The sequence below is a fragment of the Pseudorca crassidens genome, chromosome 12 (genome assembly GCF_039906515.1).
Source record: "Pseudorca crassidens isolate mPseCra1 chromosome 12, mPseCra1.hap1, whole genome shotgun sequence".
NCBI classification, from domain to species: domain Eukaryota; kingdom Metazoa; phylum Chordata; class Mammalia; order Artiodactyla; family Delphinidae; genus Pseudorca; species Pseudorca crassidens.
In genome coordinates, this window is record NC_090307.1 from 24,829,399 (window position 1) to 24,847,417 (window position 18,019).

The window sequence follows — 18,019 nt, forward strand, 5'->3', positions numbered from 1 at the left end:
CCAGAGAAGATTTTTGCTTGTGGCAACTGTCTAGGATAGGCTAGGAATGCTTTACACCCAGATTGGCCTAATCCTATCTGATTAAGATGCTTCAAAGCTGGATTTGAGTCTCTGTGAGGGGTGATCTTTTTCTTTTTACTCTTGACAATTCATGTGTAGCTCTTGGACTTTCAGATGAAAGCCTGAGGGAATTTACCTGGGCCCCTCTTCTTTGACAGACCCTGAATTCCAGTCTTTGTCCTTGCCTTCTTCAAGTCCTTTGACCCTGTCGAACTTTACACTAAGCTTCTTAGCTACTCCGCTACTCAGGCTCTTAGCTGTACTTCAGCATACACCTTTATGGGAAAAGTTGTTCTAAATGCCAGATTTATCCTCTGGGCCTTCCTTTTTTCCTAAATCTTGCACTAATAATTTCTTACTGCCTTGATAGCTTTCTGAGGCCATTAAATGTGTATGATGACTTTCTGAGGACATTAAACAGTGTGTATGGATATGTACATGCACATATCCAGCTTTTATAGCAGTTCTCGGGTGAGAGAGTCGGTCTAAAACATCTATTCCACCTTCCAGAAGTCTCATATTTGAAGCTCAGCTCTTTGAAGTTTTATCTTTGGTTACTTGTTTTCACATCATGTTGACTTCTGGGTCCCTTTAACACAGTCCACTAGTCATTAAAAGCTTCCTTGATTTCCAGCACAAGGTGTCCCAGCTAATATTCTGTACTTTCTGCTACGGACCTGGTATCAGTCATCTTTTCAAGAAGACTTGGGTTGGGTGGGGTTTTTTTTCTTTTGGGTTTGTTTGGGTTTTTTTGGTGGTGAATAGTGTTTAGAGAATATAATCTGACAGTTGATGTTCCCATTGCTATTTGGTTGTCATTACTACTAGACCTTTTCAGTGGACTATTAATAAAGATATATACATTTTTCCAAAGAAAAAGTCATTTGTTTATGATTTTAAATTCACATTTAACATTATGAACTTTTAGCTTTATTTCTTCGGTTTTATGTTTGTATCTCCTCTCTTACACTGAAAACCTTGATTCCCAAAAGCATTAACATAATTATTTTCTTCCATTAAGTAATCTATAGCTTCAAAATAATGCCACCAGTGTGACTGTTAACAGTGAGACTATTGAATAAAGTTTGATATTTCAGTTCTATTTGTCTTTAGAATATATTCTACTTAATATTCTACTAAGATTATACTTACATACAGTCAAACTACTATGTTCCAAAGCCACATGAAGTAATTCTTATGTCTGTATCCTTGTGTCATCCTTCTGATACATCATTCAAGTTTGTTGTCAGGTTTTAGAGAATTCTTTTTAATTCTTGATTTAATTTTATTTTGGGTTATGTAAGGTATATGTTTCCAAAGTCAAAACTGTGTAACAAGGTGTACCTAGGAAGGCCTTGCTTTCATCCCTATTCCCTCTTCTTGTTTCTTCCCTTCTTCTAAAGGTAACTATTTTTATTTGTATTATTTTTAGTTTATTCTTCCAGAGGTTTTGTTTTGTTCTGTTTGCATACACACACTCTCTCTCTTCCCTAAGTCCTTTGTTACTCAAGAGATAACATACCATGTGTACTGTTCTACACCTTGCTATTTAAACAGTAAGTCCCAGAGGTCACTTCATCTTAGGGTAAAGCCATCTTCATTGCTTTTCCCAACTGCATAGTATTCCACTATGTGGACATACCATAGTTTATTGATGGACATTTTGTTTTCTTTCACTATTGCAAATGATGCCATAATGAATAGTCTTGTGCATATGCTGTTGCATAGTTGTGCAGAGGTACCTTTGTAATCACTTCCTAAAGGTGGGATTTCTGAGTCAAAGTGCAAATGCCCATTTAGTTTTTCTGTATATTGTCAAATGTTCCTCCAATGAGGTTGTAACATTTTGCATTCCCACTAACATAACATGAGAGTTCCAGTTTTCCTACAATCTCGCTAATAGTATATCATTAGTTTTTCTAATTTTGCATTTTTGTCACAGATTGTCTATTTTCTTAGAGAATTGTACGAAGAATTTTAATTGAAATGTCCTCCATATCTGTAGTTACAGTCCTTTTACCTTCCCTAATGTTTTATATTTGTGTTTTTCCTCTTTTTCCTGATGAGCATTTTGTCTATCTTTTGTTTGCTTTTAAAAGGAGCAAATTTATTTACTTATTCTCTTGTGGTGTTTTTTCTGTTTTCTTATTTATTCATTTAGGGTTTTTTTAATTTAATTTAATTTTATTTTTATTTTATTTTATTTTATTTTTTGTGGTATGCGGGCCTCTCACTGTTGTGGCCTCTCCCGTTGTGGAGCACAGGCTCCGGACGCACAGGCTCAGTGGCCATGGCTCACGGGCCCAGCCGCTCTGCGGCATGTGAGATCTTCCCAGACTGGGACACGAACCCGTGTCCCCTGCATTGGCAGGCGGACTCTCAAACACTGCGCCACCAGGGAAGCCCAGGTTTTTATTTTTTATTATTTTTTTCTGTCTTGCTTTCTATGGGTTTATAATGTTTACTATTTAAATTTTACTTATTTACTTATGGATGACTATGAGGCTGTGCCTTTTCTGTAAGTATGCCATTGGTAGCATCTCTGTTATTGATTAGCATTTTTCAATTTAAGAGATTTACATTTTCCTGTATTCAAAGCTGTGTGTTTTTTCTTTTAGAAACTCTGGATTTTTTTCCCCAAACTTTGAAAAGCCTCCCTGTCTTCACTATCTCATGCCTGGGTCAAGATTATGAAAATATTTACCTGTATATTTTCTACCGCCTTAAGGTTTATTTTTCACCTTTCAGTGTTCTAGCATTCTTTTTGTTGAGAGGAATGAATTAGAGATCTTGCCTTTACTTTTTTTCTACTTAATTATTACTCAGTTAACCCAGTAGCAATGATTCAATTATTTATCCCCTCTGATATGAAATTCCATATAATTTATTGAATTCCCATGTATACTTGGATATGTTTCTGGATTCTTTTTCTTCCGATGTTCTTTTGAAAGGAGCAAATATATTTCTATGGTACCATTTCTAATATATTAATTAGTAAAGCTTTGTGTACTATGTCTCGTTCTGTTAGAAAATGTCTTCCCTTTGCTGTTTTTCAAAATGGTAAATAGTAGTTCCAAAGTACACCCTTAGCTTTCAGTCTCTGCTATCTCCTTTCTGTTTCTCATGCCCTTGGCGCTATGACTAGCAAGTAACACGCCTGAATCTCTACCTCAGTAGGTTTTCAGAATGTGCTCCCTGGACCTCTCTGGGTATTTTTCAGTGTCTCTTCTCTGAGAGCTACTTGAAGTTCTCCAGTGCTGTTCTTTAGCCAGAAGTGTTTTTCCTTCTCTCTTTGGGTACTTCTCAGCTGGAAGGAGCCCTAAAGGTCCTCTTTGTACTAAGGGAAGTCCTGAACTCATCTGCCTTGACCTGTGAGGCCTACTTGATCTAGTTTCACCTATTGTTATTCCTTTCTTATATTTGACACTCTAGCCAAACTGGATATCCCTACTGTTCCATGGTCCACTTCACTATTAGGCCTTTTGTACATGCAGTTCCTTCTGCCTATCCACCTCTCCCACCAACTTGTACATGTATCTGCCTATTAATAATAAGTAATCATAGTAACTACCAGGTAATGAGCACTTTCCATCTGCTAGGCAAGACAGCAAATGTTGTGAAGTACATTGTACTATTTAATCACATCCTATAAAACAGGTAATATTCTAATTTCTCAGATGAGAAAGCTGAGGCTCAAAGAAATTCAGTAAATTGCCCAAGGACACACAGCTAGTAAATGCTAAAGCTGGGGTTCAAACTTAGGCCTGACTCCAGAGCTTATGTTCCTAACCACTCTGCTGTACTTCCTCTGGGAAGCCTCTTTCTCCTGCCTGCCCCCGCACCAACCCCCAAGTTTCCCACAGCACCAAATACTTCTCAGGGTGTATCTCCTCTAAATGATAACCTGTGTAAAGGTATGGACATGTCTGGAGCACTACTCTGTCCCCAGCACTTAACAAATCATATATTCTGTTTTACTTATGGACCATATAACTTATTTTATGTGTCTCATAATTTGCTGTTCCATGCCAGTCATTGTGCATAGGACAGCAGAGTCTAAAGCAAAAAGTATTTATGACTGTAAATGGTCACACCTCTGCTGCTAGGCTGCTAATAGGGAGTTGGATCATTCTAGTTGGGACTGGAGTTGGGTTTGGGTTTTGTATCTTCATTGTACCACCAACTTCAAATTTCCCCAGCAGTTGTTACCTGTGCTTAAAGAGTGGGCCTGGGTTTGTTTGTTGTTGTTGTTGTTTTTCAGTGTTCCTTTATCATACTCTGCTTTCAGCAGTCCTTGCAGTGGAGTTAGAGAAGAGAAGAAATATTTGTATTGTCCTGGTCCAGCCTCAATCTTGAGGAGTCCTTGGGTGCATCCAGGTCTTAGAGATAGGGCTTTCTCAGCATCTCTGCTCCTCCTCCCCTTGGCAACCAAACTGCCTCGTATCTGTGGTGGGCCTTGAGTGGGAGTTTTCTGCCCCTTCCCCAGTGATAGCAGACCTCTGCTTGGTATTGGTATAGGTATGGGATCCTGGCCCCAACCCCAGTGTTAGAAGCTTTTTGCTTCTATCCCTCCACCAGCAAGAATGGATCTTTATGGTCACCTTATCTTTGATAAAGGAGGCAGGAATGTACAGTGGAGAAAGGACAGCCTCTTCAATAAGTGGTGCTGGGAAAACTGGACAGGTACATGTAAAAGTATGAGATTACAACACTCCCTAACACCATACACAAAAATAAGCTCAAAATGGATTAAAGACCTAAATGTAAGGCCAGACACTATCAAACTCTTAGAGGAAAACATAGGCAGAACCCTCTATGACATAAATCACAGCAAGATCCTTTTTGACCCACCTCCTAGAGAAATGGAAATAAAAACAAAAATAAACAAATGGGACCTAATGAAACTTAAAAGCTTTTGCACAGCAAAGGAAACCATAAACAAGACCAAGAGACAACCCTCAGTATGGGAGAAAATATTTGCAAATGAAGCAACTGACAAAGGATTAATCTCCAAAATTTACAAGCAGCTCATGCAGCTCAATAACAAAAAAAACAAAAAGCCCAATCCAAAAATGGGCAGAAGACCTAAATAGACGTTTCTCCAAAGAAGATATACAGACTGCCAACAAACACATAAAAGAATGCTCAACATCATTAATCATTAGAGAAATGCAAATCAAAACTACAATGAGATATCATCTCACACCACTCAGAATGGCCATCATCAAAAAATCTAGAAACAATAAATGCTGGAGAGGGTGTGGAGAAAAGGGAACACTCTTGCACTGCTGGTGAGAATGTGAATTGGTACAGCCACTATGGAGAACAGTATGGAGGTTCCTTGAAAAACTAAAAATCGAGCTACCATATGACCCAGCAATCCCACTACTGGGCATATACCCTGAGAAAACCATAATTCAAAAAGAGTCATGTACCACAATGTTCATTGCAGCTCCATTTACAATAGCCAGGAGATGGAAGCAACCTAAGTGTCCATCAACAGGTGAATGGATAAAAAAGACGTGGCACATATATACAATGGAATATTACTCAGCCATAAAAAGAAACGAAATTGAGTTATTTGTAGTGAGGTGGATGGACCTAGAGTCTGTCATACGGAGTGAAGTAAGTCAGAAAGAGAAAGACAAATACTGTATGCTAACACATATATATGGAATCTAAGAAAAAAAAATGTCATGAAGAACCTAGGGGTAAGACGGGAATAAAGACACAGACCTACTAGAGAATGGACTTGAGGATATGGGGAGGGGGAAGGGTAAGCTGGGACAAAGTGAGAGAGTGGCCTGGACATATATACACTACCAAACGTAAAATAGATAGCTAGTGGGAAGCAGCCCCATAGCACAGGGAGATCAGCTCTGTGGTTTGTGACCACCTAGAGGGGTGGGATAGGGAGGGTGGGAGGGAGGGAGACGCAAGAGGGAAGAGATATGGGAACACATGTATATGTATAACTGATTCGCTTTGTTATAAAGCAGAAACTAACACACCATTGTAAAGCAATTATACTCCAATAAAGATGTTAAAAAACAAAAAGGATCTTTGCCTGTGTCTTGGGGGTGAGAGGGTTTCTTGCTTCTCTTCAGAGGCAGGTGGGTTATGTTCCTACTTCTCCCCTAGAAATAGTGGAAGTTTGCCTGTGCTCTAGGCTGAAAGGGTTTGCTGTCCCAGTAGCTTAAGGCTTTTGCTCAGCATGAGAAGAATGCCTGGGAAGTAGCAGTCTTGGTGCCTGCCCCCAGCTGCAGCTGGTCACCTTCTCTGCAAGCTTGAGCCAAGTAGAGGGGCTCATGAGCGCTCGGTGGAGTCCAGTGGAAAAGAACTTTTGGGTGAATGCAAACTCCACTGCATCTGAGTTTCTCGCTTTCCAGACTGACACATTAGACCACACTTAGCTTTTAAGAATTCATTAAAATTTTAGCCGATTTCTTCTTACCCCTTTCTGTGGAGACCACCTCTTCTGCCTGCACTCTGCCAAAAGCGAGGGAGTGCTTGTGTTCCTTCCTTCCTTAGAGGGACTCGTCCCTCTTGGGAATTCATTTCACTTCATTACCTTGCAGAACTATTCTCTGATGGCCTTAAGAAGACTTTTGACTTATTAAATTATCTCTCTGTTCCTCCTTGTTAGGGTAGGAGATGACATTCTTTGCAGCTTTCCACATCCTAAGCAGAAGTCAGTCTGAGTCCCTTAATGCTTCCCTGCATTGCCCAAAGAGCCCATTTGTTTTACATTTGAGGCACAGAAAGGGACTTGTCCGGTCTAGGGCAAAACTGAGACTAGAACTCATTCTAGAGCTTCTCTCTACTAACTTGTAGCTACCTCTCTTTTTCCTTTTTCCTTTTTTTAAATATCAGCACTATAGCTCTTTCTTTTTTTTTTTTTTTTTTGCGGTACGCGGGCCTCTCACTGCTGTGGCCTCTCCCGTTGCGGAGCACAGGCTCAGCGGCCATGGCTCACGGGCCCAGCCGCTCCGTGGCATGTGGGATCTCCCTGGACCGGGGCACGAATCCGCATCCCCTGCATCAGCAGGCGGACTCTCAACCACTGCGCCACCAGGGAAGCCCTCTTTTTGTTTTATTTTTTATAATTTTTCTTGGAGTATAGTTTCCTTACAATGTTGTGTTACTTTCTACAGTACAACAAAGTGAATCAGCTATACGTATACATATATCCCCTCTTTTTTGGATTTCCTTCCCATTTAGGTCACCACAGAGCACTGAGTAGAGTTCCCTATGCTATATACAGTAGGTTCTCATTAGTTATCTATTTTATACATAGTATCAATAGTGTTTATATGTCAATCCCAATCTCCCAATTCATCCCACCCCCCCTTTCCCCCTTGGAATCCATACGTTTCTTCTCTACGTCTGTGTCTCTATTTCTGCTTTGTAAATAGCTCTCTTATATGTGATTCTTTACTGCCCTTCTTAGCACCACCTACCCTTCTTCCCAAGAATGAAAGAAAAAAGGGCACCAAGCATCATTAGGTCTCTGACATTCGTGTGAAATCCCTGACATACAATTTAGAGATTATTTCCCTTCTGTGCCTTAACAATATCAAAGATAAGTAACAAACACTGAAAACAATGAGATACAGAAGAATCAGTAGGTTCCTTGGTTTAGAGACTGATTATTTTCAAGCTTCGCCTTATACATTTTTATTCTCAAAGTTTGTTGGGACTTTTTTTTCCATTCTAAACGAACGGTGACACTATTTTAGGTGCTGCGATAATCTAAAGTAAATTCTGAATTTTACTGAAGTTTGAGGTCACCCTAAGATTTTTCTACATTAATTACATTTTTGGGTAGTCTAATAAAATGTGCTTTCTAAATTCAGTATTTTCTACATTCTTTAAGGAAGCTAGGACTAGGAAGGGATTTTTTAAAGCACTTATTTTTGCAAATAAAAACAAGCACTTATTTTTGCAAACAAAAAACTTCAACTCAGGTTAAGTGGTTACCTAAAGTCACACAGCTAGTTACTGTTAGAATTGGCACTGGAACCGGAACTCTTGTATCTCAGAGTGGGGTGATGGGAGGCACTCAGAACAATGTCAAAGCCATTTTTAAAAAGGCAATACATCTTCATAGACAATTATTTCACTTAGATATTACTTTTTATAGGATCTGGAAGGACATTGGTTTTATAATAAAACACCAATGTATTTTGGTTTTGTTTTTGTATTTTTAAGATTTTTTTCATGTGGACCATTTTTAAAGGCTTTATTGAATTTGTTACAATATTGCTTCTGTTTTATGTCTTGGTTTTTTTGGCCACAAGGCACGTGGGATCTTAGCTCTCCAACCAGGGATTGAACCCACATCCCCTGCATTGGAAGGTGAGGTCCTAACCACTGGACTGCCAGGGAAGTCCCAGCACCAATGTATTTTGGAGAATGGAAGTGAACACTAATTCTTGATGCAAAGCCTTGCATTTTTAAAAACAATATGAAAAACTCCAAGCTCGGGTGTGTGCTTCCTCTCTTCTGCCAGTGGGAGGGCCTGGGGAGGGGTAAGAAGCACTGTTAGGCACCCCACTTGCTGCCCGGTATGAGTAGCCTGCTAAGGGTAGCTGCTTGTTGGGGGCTGCAGCCTAGCTGGATTTCAATCAGAATGTTCCTTTTTTGTGTGTTCTCTGGCTGTTTTCCAGGTATGGGAAAACAGGTGAAGTTAGCCCATGGCCCCTGGCAGCCACCATTATCTTGCCTTTCTGCCACCAGTAAGCATGTTTTAAATAACAGCCTTCCCAGGGTTCTAGTTTAGGCTTGTGGGCCACATTCAGACCCTGTCCAAGGAATGGAGAAAACGACCACATCGTTTTACCCAAGTTGGTGGTGCTAGAGCACAGCCTTCTGCCCTCCCCCTTCCTCCCCCCCGCCCCCCCTCCCCGCATTATCTCCTCTGGTCACAGGATTGATTCTTCAGCTGTGATTTTGCATGTAATAGAAAGCTAGTTCTCGCTATCAGAAGCTCGATATTCTGGGAAAAATCCAATACTGGCTGGAAATAACATGGTGGACACAAAGCTTTTCACCGTGTGTGCCAGTGAATTTTAACAACATAGAGATAACAAGACTCCATCACTGAATGATTGGCTTTGAAGGCCATTTGCACGTTAACTTTAAAAAGAGTCTTGCTTGTGCGCTTCCTCCCCCCTCTTCCCCACTTCGGCAAAGTCCCATTAATTTTGTTGAAGGTTTTATTTTCTGCTGAAAATGCAGGAAATTTAGACAACTCTCTTGGAATCCCCCCAAAACTAATACAAACAAGATACATATGCTTCTCTTAAGGAAACTAAAAATAAATTATTTGAAACTATTTAACTGTATAAATTCCCTCTTGAAAGGAAAAGGAAGTTTATATAATGAAGCAGCCATGACTGCTGTTGACAGGGTAAGATACTCCCACAACTGCCAACTTGTCCGTTTGACGTAAATTCACTACTTAGCACAGATCATGTTCAGTGTTCATTACCAACGTGTACAAAACCATCAGAAATATCTGAAAATGGAGCCATTTTCTCAGGGCCCTTGTTTTTACATTTGAGATTTTCTACAATAAAATAAGTTTGCCTTTTTTTTTTTTTTTTTTTTTGAGAAGAGAGTCTGTTTGACGAGGAATCCATTCCTGGAACAGAAGCTGTATGTACTAAAAAGAAAATACCATGAATGAAAAAGGCACAATATTCTCCACGTATTTTGCTTCTCTATCAATGAGCCATCTGATATTATCTCTGACAAAGCTAATTTTTGTTAGTATTTTAAAACCTGTCTTTTTTTAAAAAAAACTTATTCCGTAAATGTAAGTCCATTTTTTTATACACTTCCCTAAAGGACCAGTTTTGTAAATTAATAAAAGTGTAATTTAGCAGTTATATCTAAAACTAAGAGATGTGATTCTTTGCAGTTATAGTAATTGCATTAATTTATCCACTTTGCAAAGGCAGTTATTTTTTGTTCTTTTTGTAATAATGTCTAAAATCTAAATGATTTACAGTGTTACATGTTAAAATAGATATTGTCAGAAAATTATAATCAACCACTCCCTAATTTAAACTTATTTTTAATTTCTAAATTATGTTTAATTTCTCATTTTTGTTTTATAATTGTTTTATACCATTAAAATATACAGGATGCTTTCTAGTATGATGACAATATGACAAAATATGATAGCGTATAAAATGTCTTTGCTGTAGCTTCTTACATTATATTTTCAGTTGATTTGAGTAATGTCAGAGAAGCTTTATGTCCTTGTCATTTAATTTGTAAATCTGCAGCTGAAAATAATCTTTAAAAGATAGCATTAGAATTAGGACTTGTCACAGAAACAATAAAAAAGAAGTAAAATACCTAGTAACTCCTATAAGTGTAAGAGGGTTAGTATAACCCTTAAGGAACCTCAGTCAGATTGGTTAATGCAAAGTGAAAACTAAGGGCTTCCCTGGTGGCGCAGTGGTTGAGAGTCCGCCTGCCGATGCAGAGGACACGCGTTCGTGTCCTGGTCCAGGAAGATCCCACATGCTGCGGAGCGGCTGGGCCCGTGAGCCATGGCCGCTGAGCCTGCACGTCCGGAAAAAAAACCAAAAAACAAAAAGTGAAAACTAACGTGGAGGATCTTCCCTGGTGGGCCAGTGGTAAAGAATCTGCCTTCCAATGCAGGGGACACGGGTTCAATCCCAGGTCGGGGAACTAAGATCTCACATGCTGCAGAGCAACTAAGCCCGCGCACCACAACTGTTGAGCTCAGGCGCCTCAACAAGAGAGCCTGCGTGCCGCAAACTACAGAGCCCACGCGCTTTGGAGCCCGCACGCCATGAAAACCCCCTGCATGCCACAACTAGAGAGAAGCCTGAGTGCCACAACGAAGAGACCGCACTCCACAACGAAAGATCCTGCATGCCTCAACAAAGATCCTGTGTGCTGCAACTAAGACCCGAAGCAGCCAAAAAAATAAGGAAAATAAATAAATAAAAAAGAAATATTAAAAAAAAAAAAGAAAGAAAACTACCGTGGAGTATGCTTATTGATGTAAAGTTTCCAGTTTGTACTTCACCTGACTTGGGAATAAAATAAATGGTCAGTAGTTTGGTTTGGGTTTAAATGAGCAGGTGCCTATTTGGGAGTTGAGTATATTACCCTGCTTGTTGCAGCAAATTACTTATTAAAACATTGAGAATAAACTGTCAATATGTTTGAAAGCAGAAATTGTAAGCTATCGAGGTAGTTCATTTTTTTTTTTAATTTTTTTATTTATGTATTTATTTATTATTTTTGGCTGTGTTGGGTCTTCGTTTCTGTGTGAGGGCTTTCTCTAGTTGCGGCGAGTGGGGGCCACTCTTCATTGCGGTGCGCAGGCCTCTCACTGTCGTGGCCTCTCTTGTTGCAGAGCACAGGCTCCAGACGCGCAGGCTCAGTAGTTGTGGCTCACGGGTCTAGTTGCTCCGCAGCATGTGGGATCTTCCCAGACCAGGGCTCGAACCCGTGTCCCCTGCATTGGCAGGCAGATTTTCAACCACTGCGCCACCAGGGAAGCCCGAGGTAGTTCATTTTTGATATTTAAGTTTAATATATTAGGACTTAACATAAATGGATGTGAATACTTGTGAACATAAAATTCTGCAGAAGTTAATATTCTGACTTGTATTACTACAGTAGTCATAGCATCGCACTGGGTTGCTCTTGGATGACTTTGAGAGAGAATTCTGAAACTCAAAGTTTCTTCTTCCTCTTCTACTAATTCAAATACCAATGTGAGATGAAAATATAATTGAGAGAGCTATAGTCAAGATTATTTTGATAGTTCCCTTTGTTCCAAAAACATAAAAGTAATAGATGAACTATAACAAGAGAACCTTTAAAACATATAGCCTTACCCCAAAATGAGATAGATACTTCAGGATCAACCATAAATAGAAAAAGCCGTCAATGCAGATAGCAAGGTCTGAAGCAGTGAGGCTGCCAAGCTTCAGGCCTGGAAGGAGGCGGGAGTGGCTGGGAGCTCAGCTGCTGCAGGGCAGGCGTAGCACTAAGGGGCCCAGTGAGAGGCAGCATGCTAGTGCCAGGTTCCCTGCTAGAAACTGAGAGCTGGAATAGACCACTTACTGTAAAGAGCCTGAATAGAAGTACTAATAATGACGATTAAGTTCTATGCCTAGGGAGGTGGGAGGACACAGAACCAGCTTCACGATGGGATCTTGAGCCCGTTGTGAGGGATGTGGCTTGGTGACGGACCCTGCCTATACTGCCTTCAATGTGACTGCAGGGCAGCAGCCCTGAGATACCAACAGTGAGACCTAGTTTCAGACTGGGGGCTCTAGGAAGCTGCTGCATGACCTGTAGATTTGGGGGGATTAAGCTACATCAGATGAGCCTACACAACCAAAGTTCCAAATACATGCCAAAATCTAACTTAATGCTAAGAAAGACAGTCATGAACATAGGCATGATCATAAGTAAGGTAAATTTATCCAAAGAGAATTAAAATTTAATAGGATAATTTTGAAAGCACTCTAAGTATTTTTAATACCCTCAAAGATAAATGAAGGATATAATATTCATTGAGATGAATAAATAATTAATGAAATAAAAACAGGGAGAAATGAAATAAGAACATGACTCAGAGAACTATTCAATTAGAAAGCTTAGAATGAAAACTATAGTCGTTAAAATTGAAAGCTCGGTAGACAAAATAAGTTCTAAAGTGGGTACTATCAAAAAGGGTTAGTAAATTGGAAGGTAATGAGAAAAAATTATCCAAATTATCTTTATGGAAGAGACTAGGTTGTCAGATGAAAAGTATGCTCTGTATACTGAGCAGGACACATAAAGATAAATCAACACCTAAACACATGGTCGTGAAACTCAAGAGTGTTAAAGGATAAAAAGTAAATCTTAAAAGCTATCAAAAAGATTTTCTACAGGGGAACAGTAGTTAGGTTTGCAGTAAACTTCTCCATGACAGAAATAGATGCCAGAATAAAGTGAACCGATATCTTTAAAGTGCAGAAGAAAGTAACTGTAATTCTAACTATAATTCTTATTTATATATAGTTAAAATATAATGTAAGAGTGAATGCAAAATCAAGACATATTTCAACCACACAAGGACTAAAAGAGTTTATTAGCCATAGACTTCACTGAAAGCACTACTAAAGGATGTACTTCAAATAGAAGAAGAATAGATCTGTAAAGAAGTGGAATGCAAGAAAGAGTGGTGTACACTGAAATTCATATGTAAATTTAGTTAACCATTGACTTTTTAAAAACCAATTTATGGGGTTTTTTAAAAGATGAAATTAAAAATCTAAGCTACTGTAACAAAACAAGGAAGAATGAGGTCAGGGGCTTGCTGTTCAAGGAGCAGCGAAAGTATGTTAACCTCCTTAGATCTTGTTCAGGAGGTAGACAGCAGTATTTTTAAAGTTGGATGTGTATGTTAAAATTTTAAGGGCTACCTCTATAAGAATAGAAATGCTATCTTTAGCCTGTAAACCAGCAGAGAGGAAAAGGAGGGGCCAGGATAACAAAAAGCTTTATTAATTCAACAGAAGCTGGAAAGGGAAGACAGGTTTGGAAGAGGTACACTTATAAAGGATGGCAAAAAAATATGGCAGGTTATACATTCCAGAGATGACGGCCACAACATCTTCTGCTTCACGTGCTCTTCTAGAACTTTGCCACTCCTCAGTAAATTGTGTGTGGCACCATTTGGTAGTAACACTAAATGGCAGTGACAGTAAGTGATTTCCAACATTGAATCTCCTGGAACCTTCAACCTGTGAGGAAGCTCATGCAGCCCAGAAGAGACCATGCAAAGAAGAATCAAAGGCTCTGGTCCCCACCCACAGCTGTGCCCCCAGCTCACAGCCAGCACCAACTTGCCAGCCATATTACAATAGAGAGCTGTCATAGAAGTAGACTCTCCAACCGCCACTCAAGCAGCCCCATGTGAAGCGTATGGAGCAGAGACAAACTGTTTCCACCAAGGCCAGCCCAGATTGTTAGCAAAACAAATGATTATTGCTATTCTAAGCTGCTAAGCTTCGAAGAACAGGCATACCTTGGAGATAATTTCAGGTTCGGTTCTAAACCACTGCAATAAAGCGAATATCACAATACAGTGTGTCACAAATCTTTTGGTTTCCCAGTGCATATAAAAGTTATGTTTACACTAAGTCTATTATGTATGCAATAACACACTGTCTAAAAAAACAAATGAGCATATCTTAATTAAAAATTACTTTATCGCTAAAAGCTGCTAACCATCATCTGATAATACAGGGTTGCCACAAACCTTCAATTTGTAAAAAAACACAGTTATCTGTGAAGTGCAGTAAAATGAGGTATGCCTGTAGTTAGTTATACAGCAATAGATTACTGATATAAAGTCACAAAACAAGATGGTAGGAATAAATTCCAAAGATATCAGTAACAACAATGTAAGTGAATTAAACTCAAAAGTCAGACTATTAGATTAGATTTAAAAATTATAAAGCCTAGCAGCATAGTTGTTTTTAACCGTATTTGCTTTCAGTAACACAGAAAGTTTGAAAATTAAAGATATACCTAGCAAATGCTAAACAAAATAAAGATGGTATATATATATATATATATTATATATATATTATATTTATATATATATATATTTCTTTTGGGGGGGTGCTGCATTGGGTCTTCATTGCTGTACGCAGCCTTCCTCTAGTTGTAGCGAGCAGGGGCTACTCTTCGTTGCGGTACACAGGCTTCTCATTGCGGTGGCTTCTCTCGTTGCAGAACATGGGCTTCAGTAGTTGCAGCACGTGGGCTCAGTAGTTGCAGCACATAGGCTCTAGGGCCCACAGGCTTCAGTAGTTGTGGCTCGAGAGTTCTAGAGTGCAGGCTCAGCAGTTGCGGTGCACAGGCTTAGTAGGTCCATGGCATGTGGGATCTTCCCGGACCAGGGATCGAACCCGTGTCCCCTGCATTGGCGGGTGGATTCTCAACCACTGCGCCACCAGAGAAGTCCCAGCAATATTAGTATCAGTAAAACATACACTTATGAATAAAGAGAAGCAATACATAATGATAACGTTTTTAAAAAGAGGCCAATCATGAACCTACAGTCATTTTGAATACAAGAATCACTCAGAGGAATTGATAAATACTTAATCACTACGGGAAATTGTGATATAATGTTATTAAAAACTGATGACTCTTTCAGGCAATGAATATTAAAAAGAACAATTACACTTGTTCATGAGAAAATGAGAGCAGGAGCTTTCCTACATTGTCATTGTAAATGGGTTGTTATAGCTCCTTATGCAATGTCTGGCAACATCTATGAACATTACAAACACAACCTTTTCAGCCATCCCTCTCCTGGAATCTCCCAAAGAAACAAGAGTGCCCATATATAAGAACAGAGCTACCAGGATGCTTATTGCAGCCTTGTTTATGGAAACAAGGAAACAAAATAAATTGGATGCCCATTAGTAGAAGGACATTTTGATAAATTTTACATGTTTTACACATATAAACCTATAATACATTGTTACTGTTTTGTTTCTGGAATCAGTTTTCCTTTAGAATGATTTAAAATAAAAATGTCTTTATTTCCTTGTGTAGATCTACAGTTCTGTCTAGTTTCATATTCCTCCTGTCTGAAGAAATTCCTTTAACATTTCTTATAGTGTGGGTGTACAAGTAATACATTATCTCAACTTTTTTTAGTCTGAGAAAGTATTTATCTTACCTTCCTATTTGAAAGATATTTTTGCTAGTGATAGCATTCTTGCTTGACCTTTATTTCAACACTTTATTGATGCTGCTTCATTTAGATTGGCTTGCATAATTTCTCATGAGGGGTCTACTGTAATTCTTAGCTTTGTGCCTCTGTATTTAATCTGTTTTTTCCTTGGGCTGCCTTCAAGATTTTCTCTTTCTCTTTGGTCTTCAGTAGTTTGAATATGATGCATCTAGTTGTGTGGTTTTTTGTTGTATGGGTGGGGGGGTTGTTTAGGGAATACTTTGGAGTTATTCTGAGCTTCTTGTATCTGTTGTTTGATTCTTTTGTTATTTTAAAAAAATGCTCAGCCATTATCTCTAAAAGATTCTTTCAAGTCTACTGTTGAACCTATCTAGATATTCTTTACTGCTATTACCTTTTTTTTTTAATTCTAACATTTCCACGTGTTACTTTCTTATAGTTGTTTTTTTTTTGTAATTTTTAAATTTTATTTTTGGCCACATGGGGTCTTCGTTGCTGCATGTGAGCTTTCTCTAGTTGTCGTGAGTGGGGGGATACTCTTCGTTGCGGTGCGCAGGCTTCTCATTGTGGTGGCTTCTCTTGTTGTGGAGTATGGGCTGTAGGTGCACGGGCTTCAGTAGTTGCAGCAAGTGGGCTCAGTAGTTGTAGCACATGAGCCCTAGAGCACACAGGCTTCAGTAGTTGTGGCACACAAGCTTAGTTGCTCTGTGGCATGTGAGATCTTCCCAGACCAGGGCTCGAACCCGTGTCTCCTGCATTGGCAGGCAGATTCTTAACCACTGCACCACCAGAGAAGTTCCCTCTTACAGTTTTCAACTCTGCTAAAATTCCCCATCAATGCAAGCATATTATAGACTCATAGTAGATTTTGTATATCATAATTCTTTTAAATTCCCTATTTGATATTTTCAGTATCTGTGTATCTCTGGGTCTGCTGATTACTTTTGTCTCTTGGACATGGATTGTTTTTACTTGCTTTTTGTTTATCTCATAAATTTTGATTGAATGCTGGACATTATGGTTAAAACAATGTAGGTGGAGGTAAATTGTATGGAAACAAGTATACCTTTTTGTCTGCTAGACCAGGGGTGGTAAACTTTTCTGTAAGGCACCAGCTAGTATTTTTTATTTTGTAGGCCATACAGTCTTTGAAGTGAAGTGTACTTTATCAGATATTAATATAGCCATCCCTACTTTCTTTAGATTAATATTTGCATGTTATATCTTTTTCCATTCTTTTACTTTCTATCTAACTTTATTTAAAGTGAGTTTTATATTTGAAGTTTCTTATAGATTGCGTATAGTTGGGTCATGTGTTTTTTATCCACTCTGCCATTCTTTGGGTTTTAATTATTGTATTTATACTGTATACAATTAATTTAATAATTGATATGTTAGAACTTAAGTCTGCCTATTTTACTTTCTGCTTTCTGTTTGTTCCTTGTTTCTCATCTGTCTTATTTGACTGCCTTCCTGTGGATACTTGAACATTTTTTTAGAATCCCATTTTGACATATCAGTAGTATTTTTGTGTGTACTATCTCCTTGTATAAATTCACTCTAGGCATTTACATACATAACTTACCACAGTCTAGTCGTGTTGACATTTTACCAGTTCAAGTGAGATGTAGAAACCTTCCCCTCTTTAAATCCCTTTGCTCTCCCTGGTTTATAATGTAATTGTCTTAGGTGTTCCTTTACATCCATTGAGAACCACATCAGACAGTGTTATAATTTCTGCTTCAGCTGTCAAACATAATTTAGAAAACTCAAGAGGAGAAGGAAAGTGTTGTATTCACCTGTGTTTTTGCTTTCCATTGTTCTTTCTTTCAAGGGAGATATTGATTGCTTACTTTGAGTTTTGCTCTTATAACTATTTCACATTCAGATTCCCAAAGGCTATTGACTCTGAGGAAGCAGAAACAAAACAGTAGGCTCTTTATCTGTAAATATGGACGTTGAAATGACAGTGCAGAAAAATGAGGTCATATTCTGAATTAGACACTTTTCTTGGAATTGGTAAGACCCTACCACCACTTTGTACTGTGCAAGTCTAATGATTTAGCGTGATACAGTGATAAGAGTACAAATTAGGATCTATTAATCAAAGGACTGAATAAGCTCCAAATTTCCTTCTAGATTGGCAAGTCTATAATTTATTATGTGAAATTTATAATTATCACCATACTAAGTTCA

The 18,019-nt window shown here is 38.7% G+C and overlaps 1 protein-coding gene across 4 annotated transcripts in view; it reads left to right on the plus strand.

Annotated features, from left to right (window-relative positions):
• DYM (dymeclin) overlaps positions 1-18,019 on the plus strand; it is a 373,371-nt gene that overhangs the window by 276,276 nt on the left and 79,076 nt on the right. The gene's annotated exons all lie outside the window — the stretch shown is intronic.